This window comes from Symphodus melops (assembly GCF_947650265.1).
Source record: "Symphodus melops genome assembly, chromosome: 12".
Classification (NCBI taxonomy): domain Eukaryota; kingdom Metazoa; phylum Chordata; class Actinopteri; order Labriformes; family Labridae; genus Symphodus; species Symphodus melops.
Window position 1 is genome coordinate 14,451,561 of NC_136702.1, and position 12,459 is coordinate 14,464,019.

Genomic DNA, 12,459 nt, shown 5'->3' on the forward strand with positions numbered 1-12,459 from the left:
ATATATATGGTCTGGACTCTCATTGTTAACTTAATTACAAAACAATAATTTACCACTATCGTAAAATTTCCAATGTAGATTTCTGTGTAATCATGAAGTACACTGTGATATCAAATGACATAAAAAAAAGAACTTGTAATTATATATTTTAATTCATTTTGACATTAATAAGCCAATAAGCCCTAACCTCATGACATCATGCTGCCAGCAGAGGGCAGACAAGCTACACCAAACAAGAGAAAGCAGGCTTTGATCGCTGGCCAGGAAAAGAGAGAGAGGGGGGTGGGAGGAAATCCTTTTAACACTATTACGTGAGGAAAGTCATCAATTCCTAAGAGCAATCTTAGTTAGCTGACGTTACCAGACAATTTTTATCCGGCCACAGCCACGAGGAAAACTATAAATGTTTCAAGTTTGAATTGTCCTCCATTAAAGTAATGGGGTTCTAAAAGAAAGACGTGTTCAACTGTTGCCTTTCACAGGCACAAGAGCATATATTTCACCATTTATTGAAGTGTCAGTCATTTATCGGTGTGTGTGAATGTGTCAGAGACAGCTTTAACACAGTATGCTACGCAGTGCGCACTCACTGGACAATAAAGAAGAAGATTTATGAATGGGAAGAGAATCAATCATTAGGCAATGATATTTCTCCAGCTAATAAAACAAAAATATTTTTAAGAAAAACTCAAGCCGAATTTGACGATATCGTTTTGTTGGACTTGCCCTCCAACCCAGCAGTGTTTCATAAACTTGTACACACTAAAACTGCACAGAAACAACCACATAACTCGGGGAGCAGGGAATGAGGTCGACTGTTTGGCATCAATGTTAAAGCCACAATCCAAACTTGTGCTTTTGCTGAAGGGCGGGGGGTTAAGGTTTTTGTTTTTGCTTTTTGTTTGGATTAAAGCGTTATGACAAACTATTTGTGCGCCACTGCAGGGTTATCATTCAGATTTGAATTGTCCGGCAGCTGTTGCATTTCTCCTACAATCTATCCATACTTCAGAAGGCAATGTTAACAAGTTTGAGATTTGATATATTTTGTCAGTATATTTAATTAGTTTAAAACTAGATAACGTTATAACAGTGTGTCACAAATGTAATACCTTCCCATTAAGGTCTACTATGCAATTAACATTTGCATTTTTAAGTCATTAAACAAAGGCGGATAGGCTTCAACAAAATGAAGGCCTTTTTAGAGTCACGTTTCACCTCACATTATATGACCTTCCATGACATCGAAGAGCGCTCGATTGGTTTGGACCGACAAGGCAGTCGTCACAGTTCATCATCAGCCTGTCTCTTGGCCTGGTGGTGTATCCTTACACATGCATCATTATCTCACGTAAACAGTGGAAATGCGAGACTGTCCGGGGACCGAACCCCGTTCAAGGAAACAAAGCGAGGGTCTGAGTGAAAAGATCCTGGGCGGTGACACTCTCGTTTAGCTTCAATTAACGAAAACAACAAGCAGCGCTCCTTGTGAAGGCAGCTGGGTCCAATGTGTTTATTTGTTCTGAAGCAAATATGTATGACTCAAGGTTTGCATGCATCCAAGGATGTTTGAATCACAAAAACATGGAGAGGGAACAGGGGTTAGAAAAATGTCCCTCACATTGAGATGTACTTGAGTTGAACACAAAGCCCTCCCCTCTTCTCTCTCTCTTTATCTCTTTATGTCCCTCTGTCTCTCTCCCTCTTTCACACATAGAGGCTCTACTGTGCATCTTTGCACTGAGTCCTTTTCGTATGCAGTGCAGGGGCCCTGATGAGGGCCTTCCCTTAGCTCTTCAACCAAACAGAGAGGATGGTGTTATCAGGATGCTGCCAGGAGGTTGTCAGCTCTTATTGGGCCGGGCTGACCGAGTGGCCGTTTGGCGGATGCGTGTCGATGCCAGGCTCCCAGCGCCTTACCCTATGGACATCTGCTGCGTGTGGAAAGAGCTGTGGAGTTTGTCTGTGGTTGCATCTTAATCCTCCATCTCTTCAGCTCCAGCCATGCCTGGCCGCACAAACCAGCAGCTCTGCTCGCCTTGCTTGTATTAATTGCCCTTGCCTGGCTCGCTGTTTGCTTCTGATTACACTCATTAATTTCAATTCCCTAGGAAGCCACCACCACCGTAGCTGCATTTAGACCCACACACACACACACACACACACACACACACACACACACGCACACACCCACCTACACACACACACACACACAAACTACTCTCATTCTGGCATAAATGCACATTTGTATTGCATTACATGCATTAAATGTATGATGTGAGATTTTTTACATTGATTTCTTGGTCTCATTTTGCACACACAAAACATACTGTAGTCTTAGTTCATAATAGTTCAGAGGCTATACAATATCATCTATCTATCTATCTATCTATCTATCTATCTATCTATCTATCTATCTATCTATCTATCTATCTATCTATCTATCTATCTATCTATCTATCTATCTATCTATCTATCTATCTATCTATCTATCTATCTATTTTTTTTTCAATTACTAAAGCTACATTCATTCATTTTCACGAGTAATCTACACGTGAACTATGCTGTGGGTTTGTGCAAGAGAGTCATCATGTTCATATGTTGTTTATCTTTAGTTTTATGATCCCAGTTTCCTGTGATCATATGCAGTGATGCAAACACTCCCTCTGTGTCATCACTGACTGACCGTTTGTATGTCAACAGCAGCTGTAATCTGCATCTGCTTTCTTCCTCCGCTCGTCTCTCTCTGCAGGACAGGGGACAAGAAGAAAGTAGTTCTGACCTGCTGGCCATAAGTCACTGTCCTTATCCCAGCAGGTGGACCACATCTGGTAAAGCACCAGCATCTGGACAGACAGGGTGGCCTTTGTAATTATAGCAGTGCTGTTGACTCAAAATTGCTAGGAAAAATCAATGTCAGACCATTTTATTACCGTTGACTCATTACATTTCCAAGCTTATAAGCAAACACAAATGTAGCATAATCAGCTGAAGTAGGCTACAACAGATTAGTTGCAAAATTGATGACAGTATCATATTTTAAGAGCTTTCCTTGATGAACAAACATGGAAAAAATGTGTTTGTATAAATCCACATACGAATCAGGCATTCAAACCAGACACACTAGCCCTTACTTCAGGTCAGAATTAACTTTTAGTGTCTCACCCAGGTGTGTCTTTACATATGGATTGTCCACAGAGTGTATCATTCCTTAGTGCCATCAACAGCTTGTGTTGTTTTATCCTTCTTTAGTTGAGAAAGATGTACTAGGCGTAGCTGCTAACTCTCCACAGCAGCCACTAAGCCGACCTAAGGGCCAGTAAAACCCTCCCATCCTACCAAGCTGTGTGGCCTCTTGCCTTCTGTCACCCTACCACCTCAGAACCTGGGAAATTTGGGCAGGGGAAAGCAAGGCTTCTGGACTGACTCATCGGACAGCTGTACCTTAAAGGGCCTCATGGGGGCGTCACCTTCAGGGTCACGGCCCTGGGCTGTGATTTGACGGCCAGGCACAAATAAAAACCTCTGAAGCTTGACAACTTCCTTGCTGAGCCTGCATAACCCAATTAGTGAAGTCGGAGAAAATGAAAAAATTCCAGACTCAAATTCCCAAGACGGCCATAGCCGTTTATTAGGTCTACTTCTTGTTTCGCCCTCTTCCTAAAATTTTCTTGGACATATCTTAATGGTTCAAAATACAGTGTATTCCTAGCTGCACTGAATCTTGCACACAGAGTTCTTTCGATTATTATGTTAACCTGCTGATATCTTTTTTAAAGGACAGAGATAATGAGCACAGATTGCCTCAGCTCTGCAGGTATGAAGAGACTACATTACCTGGTGGGCAGTGTAAGCTACAAAAGACGCTGGAGGGTGAAGGCAAAAATGAAGGGAAAACTCCAGCAGAAGGTCATATTGATTGATGAAGCACCCTGTGGACTGGCCTGTGGATTGCTCAACCCCCATTGTGTGTTTGTGGTGGGATATACCAGACAACTGCCTGAAGGCCCTGAACAACACAGACAGGCAGGAAAAGACAGTGAAATCAATGATGGACTCATACTGAGCTCTGATGGGTTCTTCCCAATCATCTAAAGTGGCTCCCTTGGCATTTTTATTCGCACCTTCGCTAGAAAAATAGCATGATTTGTTAAAGACACTTGAGTTCAGGCCAGAGGAGCAAGCACATTCTGCACTAAAGAAGCAATCGATGACTAGAGAAAGATACATCTCTCTCTCTCCAAATAAAAAAACCCCAGCAACTTGGCATTATAAAGCAACTCAGAGACTGAAGTAACACAAATTTCAGCCTGAGAAAGATGAAAATGTCAAGGAATGCATGCAGGAATCTTGCATTTGCCTACTGAGACCTGGCCCCTGGTGTCTTCTCTCTCCCTCATGGACTTCTGACAGAGCCAGATAGGCCTCCTCACTGCTGACAGCCAAATGTCCTCATCCATCCTCATCCGAGAGGCCCACAGGCGTCATCAACCCAGTCTAGATTTCCCCTGACGAAACCTCAACGCAGAAAACTCCTGCCCCAAGCCCAGTCGGGCCAAGGAGCCGGGAGCATCCCGGTGGAGCCTCTGTCAATATGTCATCATCGTCATAGCTGCCAGTTGGCAGCATAGAAACCCGTTGCAGATGTGTCAGCAAAAACAGTCTCCATTTTATTATTATTTCTTTCCACTGAGTATCCATTGTATGTTATAAAGCCTACAGATGTATTTACAGTTAGGGCCATAACTCAAACAGCCCATTATATTCTTCCCATTCCTCTGATGAAAAGGTATTTGTGACGATGAACAGACCCATGAGGGAGCGGTTGTTTTGTGAAAAGGGGCACACTTGGACGGGTGGAGCTGTAAAAGAACACGTAAGCACTTACGCAGTCCAATCTGCTATGCTGGCAACACAATTTTAGCCAGTGTGGAGAACAAACCATTTCATAGGATGATACACCTTCAGAACAAATGTAGCACATGAATTATTTAGTTTTATCATTTGTGTGGGGGCTGCAAGGGAAAATGTGAGACTTGACTACAAAGGAATACTTCATAGGTATCCTTTTTGCTACAGAAAATGGAGTTTCTGAAAAAGCTTTAAGAAAAGCCTTTAAAGGGAGAAGCATTGGGGCCCATGTGTTTCCAACAGTCACCGATGTACCTTTGAAGAATGTTCTGACTCTGCTCCCTTTACAATAGATTTTCTTTTCAGTGTCACCATATATCTTCTACGGCAAGCAACTGCAGTTTACAATAATAAGGCACAATAGAGGCATTGCACTGAATTGGCCAATATTTATTCATTGAGGCCAGAAAGTGGACTGTAAATATGAAGCACTTTGCTAAAAGCCTGGAAATCACTGCAATAATACAACCATTTGGAAAACAGAATCATTCGCGGTGGAACATTTCTGTGCTTCATATCATCAGTCTAAGATGGTGATTGTCTATATAGCATTTAGTGGGGGTCATAGAGGAAAAGGAGAACAGGGGCAAATAACAAAGAGTGGAGAGGAATAAGGAGGACAAGCAAAGACAGACTTCTACCTACATAGACCCTTTCAGCATGTGCCTTCCCAGCAATTTAATGGAAATTGCAACTTTTGGGGGCTATTACCATGAATGACTTCTGCTTGTCAAGGACAGGAGAAGAGCAAACCTACACCTGTCACTCTGACCTTATAGTCACATAATGTAATGCTCAGCTAGGGGACAGGCCAAGAAGCCAACAAGATATTGATGAATAGATCAAAAGCAACATGTTCTATTTTCTTCCTTCATTGCAAACAAGGAAATGAAACAATGCTGAGACCATGGTTTGAGTGAATAGTCGGTTCTGATTGGTTGTGGGGTGTTGAATAATTCCTGTCAATTCGACACCTTTGAAGTAGTTAAACTGTCATTTTAGGGGGAACAGTCCATCCATGCTACTGGTTAGCTTCATGAACATGTTGTAAAACATACTGTCAAGTTTTATTCTGCTAATATGTTAAACAAATCAAAGTTATTTAAATCTTGCTAGCATACCATTCTATGTGACAGCTGAGCACGCTGTAAACTGCACAGAGGACTCATCTACCTCCCATGGAAAAGTCTTTGGTATGACCTGTTCCATTAACTGGAGTAGTTAACACCATTTTTATTGCACTAGATGTGCAAGTTATGATGAGTTTTACAGGTGTTAGCCAAAACTCCAGGTCCCAGATTGTTGGCCTCCAGTGAACTAAGGGTGATTCTGACCTTGAAATTGTCCATGAATTCTTGATAATGGACATCCTGTTGAGCAATATGCCTTCATGTTTGACTCTGGCTTTTGGTCCTACATACCAGTTTATATTATTTGCTACTCCTCAAAGCTAACACTTGCAGGCAATTGGGTCTTAATTATGTTGTATAATTATTAAGTTCAGCAAACTGGATTAACAGTTGGGAGCGTCTGAGGCTGCATGTGAGGTGATGTGTGACCTTTGACCGAGGAATGTTTTTCATAGCCAGGTCATCCATCTTCATTTTCTCTGGGTGGTTTACAGTGCAGTACAGCATTTGTTCAAACAGCAGAAGTGTTTGGATAGCTTGCTCCGTTGAGTTAAACACACCCAAGCAGTCTGAAATGACACCCATCAGTCAAACTTTGTTTCAATAAAGGATCAGGTTAAGTTCATGTAATCACTTACTGTAATTGGACTTTAAGATCGCATTCTTCAGCTGTGTCAAAATACCGTTTCCATGAGTAATTGGAAAGCCAAAGAAAACTCTAAAGTGCCAAAAAAAAGAAAACAAGAAAAATAAGAATTAACTCTCAAAAAGTGACACATAAATGACTGTCTGTTGGTAGAGGAGAATAACATTCTTTGAAGTGTTTTTCCTTTAGTTTGCCTGATATAAAGTCAACTGTCCTTCCAGCGCCCATAAATCCTGAGACACTAACAAAGTGGAGGAGCATTCAAATCAGCTCATTCCCGCAGCAGTCGATGGCCAGCCTCTCAGGGACACTGATTGCTGATTGACATTTTATACAGCGCCTGCAGTTTAGTGGTATTGATGGCATTCAATTTAACAGTATATTCTTTTAATAAGGGTGCTGCCAGATGCCTGGTGCTTCCAAAGTGCTCTTTAAGAGACAGCGAGTTAAAGAGAAAGTGATGGAGACACAAAGAAGGTCAGAACTAAGTGACGTGCTTTCTCTCAAACAATTATTTTAAGATACTTGCTTTTTTCACTGGGCTTGGTAAACACAATGTTCTGGCAGTGAAACTTTTTTTTTATGAATTGTCTCTGGGCTCCAGGACAATTGGAATGAACCCATGAATAATGTTTATGGTTACTGCCAGCTGTAGTTCACCATCAAGGTATACTACAAAACATTTATGAATTTCACACGTTTGCAAAGTTTAGGTTAGGTATACAAACATCAGTTGTATATTTAGGGCACTGGTTCAAGTCTATTTGGTGCATTTCTCTTCATCTTTGGAATAAAGAAAAAAGGACAGGAAATTATCCAGAAAAAGAAATCATATTGGGGACATTCTCTTCAGACTCTCCTATCAGGTGTAGGATATGACATCCATTCCCAGTCCTGTTTTATTAATCAATCTGCTTTCCACTCAAAAAGGCCAGAGACTCAGTGTCCAGACTGTCCATTATTATTATATATTTTTCCAGTTTTAACACTTGGGTCAAACATACGGATCATAATTATTTCATTGTATTGCTACAGTAACTTATATGAATGCACCTTCCTGTTTTGTAAAATACATTCTCTAAGTATGACTTTGCATTATTAGACACTATAATGAGCCAAAGAGTTTGCAAAGAATTTCACAGGCTCTTGTGTCCAAACAACAGAGAAAGGCTGCTTTAATTTGTATGACTCGTCATTGCCCTTTCCCTTAGCCATCCTCTTTATAAATGCCATGGGGCATCCACTTAGTCTAGACACTCGACCACACAAGGCGACACTGGTTGCCCCAGCCTGAGACACTGCCATCTGTGTGTGCACGCTGCTGCGTCTGTGTACACCAAACTACTAACACGAAAGGAAAAAGAGATTCATGTGGCGCACACATGCACCACGTGGCTCTGACAGAAAGAGAACAAGCGTGAGACGCCCCCCCACCCATGGGTAGAAGGAATCTGTGGCAGACAGTGTCACCCACCCTGGCTACTGCTTTAATTAAAGCCCTAATGATAGGCTTTCAACTTATCATCACACATAATCGCTCGGCGCTAGTTAGCGCTGGCACAATTGCAACCATCTGCTCTGCTAAGAACACATTCTGATCATTCTTTTTATAGCAAGTTCACTTACAGTATTTATATTAGGAGACTCCCATTATGTGACGGTCTGTTTAAACACTGTGCATTAATGGGGCCCATCTGTGTAAGAAGCAGTAAGTTGAATAGTCCAATGCTGTGTGTGACTGTTGATTTAGTGTTACTGGTTTTTGAAGTGGTGACCTGGTAACCACTTGTTTTGCTTACATTCGTCATCCCTCTGTATTTCAGTTTTCTGGTTTAATATGTGCTTACAATCCGTCGTTTCATTTTAACACAGAGAACTTACTTCAGAGAAACATGTTTATAACTAAACACCTTCTTCTGATTGCATCCTCCCTAACACACTAAAAATGCATGAAGCAACTGACTATTACAGAAAGCATTTTAAATGTCAGATCTTTTTAACCAATTTTAGATTCAGAACTTAGAGTTCAATTTAAATTGTGCTTAAAAAAAGAAGTTTAAATCATATGTGACATTGTTTAAATAAATATTGTTAAGTGAATCTGCCATCTCCGAATCTTAAGATGCAACAGCTAAACTAACAGCTAAAGTGTACCTCAACAAGCCTGTCGTTGGGCATGTTGTCAAGAAAGGAATCCAGCACATGAGTTTAAACAACGGCTTATTGATTTTATTTATTTCTTTTATTAAACAACATAGCATATTGGCCTATGGTGGTATACTATTAGCTTTAAAACTGCTAAAATGACTTTAGGAAAAAGCCAAGCTAGTCAAATCAGCTTTTGGTGGTAGCTGTATTCTCACCTTATATTTTCAATTTAAAGAAGAAGATTTTACTGCATTGATCCCTGCAGGGAAATTAAGTGTTTACACTCAGAGTTTACATGCTGACTGAGTGAGCTGTCCCTGCCAGGCACTCCTGAGATGGTTTGATGGGGGGTTAAGTGTCTTGCTCAAGGACACACCAGACATGCTCGCAGGGGATGAAACCCTCGACTTTCCAATTGAGAGACAACAACTCTACCCACTGAGCCACAGCCAATCTTTGCAATCTCCTGTCAGCAGGATGGCAAATAACCTGCCTTTTGGTGTAATAGGCAGCATAAATGGATGAATGGATGAAACTTGTTGGTGGTGATGGTCGGTGATGATAATGGGGCTCCTGTGGCTCAATTGGAAGGTTGACGGTTTGATCCCCAGCTCCTGCAGCAACATGTCCGATATGTACTTGGGAAAGACACTTAACCCTGAATTGCTCCTGCTGCTTCATCAGTGGCGTATTCATGTTTGATTAGTTACTTCTGATGGTCAGTCTATGCAGCAACCACTGCCATCAGTGTGTGAATGGGCAGGTGTGACGTGACCTGTTAAAGCCCTCTGAGTTATACAAGCTTGTCTGTTTACCATCGCTGTGAGTGGCAATGGATATATCTTGTTGCATCTTTCAGTCGGTTTAGTCAAGTCAAGTTAAAAAGCAGATAAAAACGGTGATGTTTAGACAGGCCTATGGGTAATCACGTCCACCTATTGATCCATGTTTTACTGTGCCAATTATTGTTCCTGAGTTTACAACGTCGCTGTGAGAAGTGCCGTTATATTGATAGTAAAGGGTAAATGAACTGCTTATATAACGCTTTCCTAGTCTTCTGACTATGTAAAGCACTTTTACACGTCATACGTGGTTGCTATGCAGGGAGACCATCAGATGTGACTAATCCCATCCATACACTGCCGCCTAAGCAGAGAAACTCGGGGTTAAGTTTCTAGCCCAAGGACTCAGAGGACATGTTGCTGCAGCAGGGATTGAACACTCAACCTTCTGGGTGAGAGATGATGACTCTACCACTAAGCCACAGCCGCCCCAACTGCATCCCCACTAAAAGATAAACTAGCATCCTTAACTATGAATAAATATTCAAAGCAGAGGAACTGTAAAGATTCCAAGTTTGGCTGCTGAAGAGCACCATTTCTTCAGCAGCCATTTGATCTTCGAGGGATTAAGATTGATCATAGTGAGGACACTAAAGAGACATTTTAAATCATGCACACATAACACGCATGAACAGAATAACAGCTTGATCTACAGCATTAGAAATATGCTACTGTTCCCTCCATACTCCATATACCATATTTTATGAGACCATTATTTCCTCAATGTTTAATTTGTTGACAGCATTACCAGGCTAAGAAAGTTTTCACATTTTCATTAAGAGCGTTTCACTGCTCATGCACAAGGTAATGAGATTTACTTTCAGCAAATAAACCTGAGGTCAAATACGGAGCACTTAGGGATTATTTACTAGCTGGGAGACACAGCCACAGCATAGCTGACAGACAAACTGCACCCTAAGAGCTGATGTAATCCTCCTCCATGTTGGGAGCCTCAAAAGCTCTGCTGAGAGAAAAAAAAGTTTTTGGCACAGCAAAGTGATGAGAACAGCTTGCCTCCACTGATGTAAATCCTGCCTGTGTTTATTGAGGCTTCCTAATCAAAGGAAGGAGGGAGAGATGGACGGTTGAAGGGAGGGACGTGAAATGGACAGGAAGTTGCAAAGCTGAGTCACTATATGTGTGCAGTGGGGTTATTAGCGTGAGTGTGTGTAGGGGTTTAATGTGGGAGGTCTAATGGCCCGTATTGAGATGAGAAGATTTTAATGGTTTGGTTTTGCATGCCGTTCTGAATTCATATTAGAGCAGGTCACTTGCCGGGTGCTTAAATATTCCTGAGTATTTATTAAGGCCTTAATTTTGCTCTGAACCTCCCACGTTAGAGTTCCTTTGATGATGAGATAAACCATCTTTTATCCTGGCTCTTCTTCATGTTGTTTATCTTTTCTTTTTTTCTTTTTGCATATTTGTCTGGTCTCCTTCAAGTTCACCCTGTGGCACACCACCTCCCTCCCTTTCTTCTTTCTTCTCTTTGTATCTCCTGCCCGCAGCTGAAAGTGAACAGAGGATGACACGAATAAAAAAAGGGTTTACTGTCTGCTGTGTTTGACAACCTCTCCCTGCGGTGCTCTTTAATCATTCATGCTTCATTAACTGGCGATTTGTTATCATTTTGCATCACACTTTGGAAGAGGATGAGAGGTGGAGGGCTGTGTGGCAATAATCAATTTTCCTTTAAAATCACAGTGGCTTTTTGTTGTTGTTGAGCAGAATAACAGTCAGTAAAGTAAACTTTAGGACCTGAGGTCAGCAGGCATCACTTTTTGGTGAGTTGCCTGTCAGGCCCAGAAGTAGTCTCTTTAACACATAAAGTCAGCATAGAAGAGGTAAAGGACAGTGTTTGAAGTTGACTTGTACTTCCTAATCATTCTGCAGAATTATTATGGTTCTTCAAAGAAACAATTTAAATTCTAACCATCGCAAAATCTAACTTTGAGAAATCTTTTTCTTATGATGTCTTAGTGCTGTGCCAGACAGACTGGACCAATTTTTTTTTTTTTTTTTTTATGTCAACATGCTTAAAAGCGCCTTTTTTTGCTTGACAAATTAGGGCTCTTAAATAATTGCATTTTTAAAAAATGATTAATCACAGAATTTCACAAATTAATCATGATAAATTGCACTTATGATTGCATGTTTGAATTCCATCATTTTGAATTTTAAAACATTTTGTGCTTTTATTTTGTAAAACTTAAACTACAAGTACTTAACTTATTGTCTAGATTTAAACCTGCATTCATATTGAAGGAAAGAAAATCAACATCTGTAAATTGATGGTTTGGGAATTATCCTCATCACAGAAAAAGTTTTTTTTTTTTTATGGATCGAAAAAGTAAATTCTGTCTGCCATTCTGAAAGTTAAAGTCATATGAGCCATTCAAAGGCATCGTGATTAACTTGTTGACAGCAGGTTGGGTGACTTCAGGGCAACTGATGATACAATCAATGCCAAACCAAGTCATTCTTAAAATACTCATCACTTCATGAATAAAGTTATAATTATGGAGAGAGAGAGCGAAAATAATGTAAACAAACTAAATCAACGGTATAATTCAAGAATAAACATAATCTATGTGTATATTCTGCAGACTGGAAGTGAATCTAACATTTTCCTTTGTTAATAGAAAAGCCAGACAGTGTCTTTTACTTGTTTGTAAAGTGCCTTTAATGTCACTTCACTCTTTCAAGTACACAGCTTTGTTGCTTTTTTTAACAATCCTCAACTGACACGCTCATGGAAGCAGCTTTGCACTGCACTTTAACA